Consider the following 6000-nt stretch of genomic DNA (forward strand, 5'->3'; position numbering starts at 1 on the left):
TGTAAGTTATTGAAATCAGGTTAGGAAATTGACCCACTTTTTGGAATGATGAGTACTATGGAATGATGAGTATTAGAAATATTAATTTTTTGATCATAGATTTTAGGAATATTTCAAAATTAAATATATAAAAGTGAAATATTTCAAAATTAAATATATAACAACAAAGGCAAAGTCAAAGTCAAATAATTAACTTTTCCAAGTTTTAAGAATATTTCAAAATTAAATAGATAAAAGCAAAAGTAATGTTTCAAAATTCAATAGATAAAATAAAAAACAAAGTCAAATAATTAACTTCACTCGTTTTCATCAAATTCTAAATGTTCCCAAAATCCCCAATAAAATTCAGAATTTCTTGCTTGGATAATCTTCACCTTGTTACTTTGTTATATTGTTCGTTCACATAACCATTTGTTTGGGTAAATTAAAAAATTAGCAGTGACCAATTTACTTTTTCTGGAGTCTCTTGCTGGAGTGGGATATTCTTATACAAACACGAGCTCAAATTTAAAAGATACTGGACACAAACAAACTGGTATTTTTATCCATCTACTTAGTTATATAAATTTATTGCAAAAATACATTGATCATAATTATATATTTTCCTCCTTTTCCAATCAACTAGTTTGAAAGGTTTCCTCATTATAAACATGAAATTGTATTTTATTGGCAAGAGCTATGCAGGCGAGGAGTCGCTTTAATTAGGAGCAGGGCATGGCTTTGATATGGGTGACAATAGACAAAAATCTTGAAATTCTGAATTAAAATGTAAAATCTTGAAATAATACAAATTTAATTATTGTAAAATGTTGTCTACCTTAGTCTTCAATCATCAAATTAAAGTGGCTGACAGAATTTTAAAGTGCCAGCGGAAAACACAAAATTTTGATTGAATTTATTTGAGATAATTGGGAACAATAATTCACACTTCCCATTATGTTTTCAACTGTAAAATTCATGTTAAAAAATCTTAATTTGTTTGTTTATACAGGACATTATGTTCCATGGCTTGCTAAAAAAAAATATGAGTACAACAAAGGAAAGTTTAAACCATTTATAAATATGAAAATATTCATGGTAAACCCTTCTTTCTATAATTTTAGTTTCTATGCAAATGATTTAGATACACATTTACATATGTAAAAGAATAATATTATTGGAAGGTGGGAAATGTAGTTATGGACAATTATTATGACAACTTGGGCACTGTAACAATTATACTTATCGTAATATTACGAGGAATTGCAATTTTAGAATGCAAGACAATTCAATTGATTGTGATCATTACATCAACCATGCAATGAATCACCTATGCGAATCAGTATTTGTAAACCTTGACTTCAATATTTTTTTTTAACTTATATGTACTCCAATATGGAAATACAGCTTGTTAATACTTTCACCACTGTGTATAATTTGTTGTTTCTTTTATTTTTGTAGATACTGAGACATTATAAAAATAAGACCTTGTATGACCCTGAAATTGTTTTCATGAAGAGTTTGCATGTTCCCAAATTTGAAGGATGGCAAGTAAAACTAGTAAAACTTGTGGGTCATGGCTTTGATGTGGGTGACAATAAACAAAAATATTGGGGAGCAATAAGGGTAGAATTGAGGAGTTTGTAATACATACACAACAATTAGAGCATACAAGAGTTGAAATACATATAGGGACAAAGAAATAGATTATTGGTAAGGTTTAACATTTTCGAGAGGCAATAAAGTTTTCAATTAAGATTTTTGAGTGTGGTTATTTTATCCAATAATTCAACTTCTCCCAAATTCTGATGAATAATGAGTTCGAAACACCTATATTGGATTATTGAAAGTTCGTTCTGTAAATAAATACCAATGTTCATTAATTTGGACCTGTGTATTAATTTATTGCAAAGGAAAATTTAAAAATAATAATAATTTAACACAGTTTTAAAAAATTCATTGTTTGATTTCTAGAAAAATTGAACCAATAAAAATACCAAGAAAAGATGCCAATGGTTACACTATGTACATTACTAATTTATCATCATTAATATGGCAAACCATTCGAGTATTCTGCATGGGATATGGAAAACCATGCGAACAACAATATAAAAATCTGAATTAAGCGACAACCTTAAATGTATGCACATGAAACAATGTGATCTTAATACTTTGTTATTTAGTGTTTATTGTTTACTAACTCTCAAGTTCTTGCACAAATAAGCAAGCATGACCACATAAAAAGGGGAAGCTTTTCTTAATGGTTAGTTTGGGAGAAAATTACTTGTGAACTGGGCATGCGACGTATTGGATAGACTAACACAAGAAATTTCCACTCACGCCCTCTACGAATCTTTTATGTTGGTACTAAATTTTTGTTCACAACGAATTACACTCATGCTCTCTGCTCAACAGGGCACGCTCCAGCTACTGCTTGACATGGATGAGAGTTGAGGTGTCAGATTAAGACGCGGGATCCAAAAGGGTAGATTTGTGAGTTAATTCAGCAGTAACTTGGCTTAATTGAGCATTGTTCCCCCATCCCTCAAACAACTAGTCGTCCCATCTACAACTAGCAAGTCACATCCGTCAGAAATCTAGACACTGGAAAATTCACTGAAGTCATTGGGGAATGTAAAAGCTTCATCCATGGCATACATCACCATGGCCATGCACTAAGCCAATGATTGGATTAGTGCAGGACCCTTAAGAATTGCTTTCATGTATGGCCTTTTGTTTGAGCTTTCTCATTTTCTGGTGGGCCGTATATCGCTAATGCTATGAAAAATTACGTGCATTTGTGCTTTTTGGTTTCTACAACAAGATGTGCTTAATTACATTGCAATCTGACATGATATCGGGGTCTAAGCTCGCTGTGTGATCTTGGGGTCTCAGCTAGCTATGTTTTAATGAGATCTAGATTTGTGTATTTGTGGAACTTAGCTAATTGATTTTATTTATTTTATTTATTTTTTTTTAAATTATATTGCAATCTAACATGATCTTGGGGTCTGAGTTGGTTGTGTTTTAATTCTTACATGATCTCGGGGCCTCAGGTCACTGTGTTTTAATGAGATCTAGATTTGTCTATATGCCCAATTTAGCTATTTTATTTTTACTTTTTTCATTTGAAAATATAATTTTCAATAAAAAATTGGTTTTTTATTGTTTATAATATAATTTTATAAAAAAATGTATTTTTAAATTAATTATAATATAGTTTTAATATATAATTTTTTTCACTCTTTAAAAACACTCAAATTATACTCAAGTACAATTCAAAATTATAATTTCAACAATTTTCTCATAAATTTAAACAAAATCCACAAAAAAAAACCATCAAATAGTTAAACTAAGCTAATCAACATTATTTTCAAATTTGGAGAGCGCCCTCGCAGCCTCACAACAAGGCCAGATAGCTAGCGTTCCCTGCCACTTCGTTTAATTAATAAACTTTGAAAGATATGAACTAGCTCTCAAATTTTAACAAGGGATACAATGTACCTACTCTCGCTTAGTTTAAATATAATTAAAATTAGAGTCGAAAGCAATAAAAAAAGTACAACTTTATATTAATAAAAATTACAATTAAAAGTAGTCTTTAAGTGCAACTTTCTAGAGTTTCGGCAGATTTTTGGTTGGAATCCGGCAAAAAAAAATTGTGTCCAAATCTTTATTTGTGTTGTTTAAACTAGTTTTTTTACTGGATATATCGTTTCAGGTCCTCAAAAACCCCTGGGGCACTTCTATTGTGAAGAATTCACCAGTAAAACTTTTGATTTCAATGAATCCCAGATTCTAAACAAATTAGATCGGAAAACTTTTCAAAAGTCTCACTTAAAAACAACTCACAATTTAAATAGCAAGAAAATTGACCATTGCATTATATAATGCGACATGCTTGCACTTTTACGCATTCTTAATTTATATATATGCGTAGTCTAACTTATGGATGGAATAGATTTTTTCACTGAAATTTGACAAAATAATTTCAATAAAGAATGTGATTTTTGTTATTTAAAATGTTTTTTTGAATGCATAAATAGATTCAACACCCTGAAACCCCCTCGTGACACTCAAATTCTACATATTAAACAACTTAAACCTAATTTTTTAAAAATATCTGTTGGACTTTAGTTAAAATTAAATAGAAAAAATATCCCAAAAAAAACAACTTCTTTTATAAATTAGATTGCATATACATATATGCAAGTAGAGGATAGTTATTAATGTACACATTAATAACACTCTACTTTGAAATGAGATGATTATTAAAGATATTATCAACAACATGTAGTTACATTCATATGTGGTATGGTAATCGTGTTTGTCCGATTAACTTATTAATGTGGCACAAGCTATGTGAAAAGTCGTTGTCAATGAGATCTATTATTTGATTGATTTTATACACAACTCGATTATTGATAAAATTATATCAAACATTCATTATACATTTATATACAAAATTATGTTTACGCCAATAGATTTCTAGTGTCTTCAACAAAATTATATTTCTATGCCAATAGATTTCTAGTGTCTTCAACAATCCGTCGTCCCCTTCGGGGTTCGCCGCTTTTCTCATCCTTTACTTATGTCACAGCAGGGTAAAGAGAAGATAAAAAAATATTATAAACAACAGACGAGACCCCAAACTGATGTGGATGATGTTCCCTCCCTGCTTCCAGAAACAATACCTCCAAGTTTTTCTATTGGCTAGGCTGAATCATCCATGACCTTGATGAACGTTACCTGGGTTTGATCCTAGATGATTCTCATAGACAAAATCTCTTCGTAACGCAAACAAAATCCAGAGGATTGCCAATAAAACTCAGCTATGCAATAGTAGTTGGACAAGCAGACGCTCTTGCATTCATCCAAGCTTTCTTGAGGCAGACACAAATACCTGCTTGAAAAATAATCGATTCCTCGTAGCTGCACCAATACCGTAAGGGACACAGTAGTTGGGAAAGAAACATATACCATTGAAGAAATCGACAAAGAAAATATTTTCTACTGTCAATCTCAACGACGTATGCAAATAAAGCTTTATGTTCGCGTTGAGCACCATTATGATATATCGGAAGCCTTCCAGAAATTGGAGAAAAACATGATAGAGAACCCGTACAACACCCCCATACGGGGCCAGGGTTCGTTGGATCAAAGGGTCCCGTTTCGAATTCAATGGTTGATCTTGGGTGCTTATCTTTCCATTGACTAGAATATAACCTACAATCAGGTTATGTTGATGACAAGGATTGCTTCAGGTTTTTCTCATGAATTTTTGTGTTCTATTTTTCTTTGATCAGGATTTGAACAACAATTTGCATAACAATCCATAGTTTGAGTGGTTGGACCCTTCTAGAATTAGAGTAAGCTTAATTGTATGATTATAGCTAAAATTGTGAGGTTGAATAAACATTTGTCGTGTTGATCATCGTTAAAATTGTAAAATCCAAATTAAATGTTCCATATATATATTTTTTATTTTCTAAGTAAGTTGATAAAAAATAATCTTTAGTTATTAATTTTATATAATTTAAATATTGTACGAATTCTTCCAAAACGATGAATTTAAATAATTAAATTTAGTTATATATTAAAATATTTAATTTAAATTTAAAATCCACAAAATTCCCCCAAAAAAATCATAACACCCAATTCCAGTGATTTAATAAACGCCTATTGTTATATTTCCTGAACATATTAAGCTCCAAAACACCATATGGTAAAAGTTGTGGCACGAGTGTATCAAGGCGATTCTCAAAACTCTGTCAGAGTAGCCCACCATTTCGATTATATATCAAGAGATTCCCCTTGGAACTTAGCATCACGCGGTAAATCACTGTAACGTTTAGAGACCAAATAAAGAAATCGTCCTCACCTTTTAGCACCAAATTTTTATCTTATTGACAACCAGTTTTGTAGTCCATGACATTGGCCTGTTCTTTTTGCCCGGCCAGACGACCGTTTTTTTGTACAAAAGTTTACAATCGAAGAGAGAAAAAAGTTTCCATCCAAGGA

Source organism: Pinus tabuliformis, chromosome 7 (genome assembly GCF_031772625.1).
Source record: "Pinus tabuliformis cultivar Carrire ecotype Pingquan chromosome 7, CPIR1, whole genome shotgun sequence".
NCBI classification, from domain to species: Eukaryota; Viridiplantae; Streptophyta; class Pinopsida; order Pinales; family Pinaceae; genus Pinus; species Pinus tabuliformis.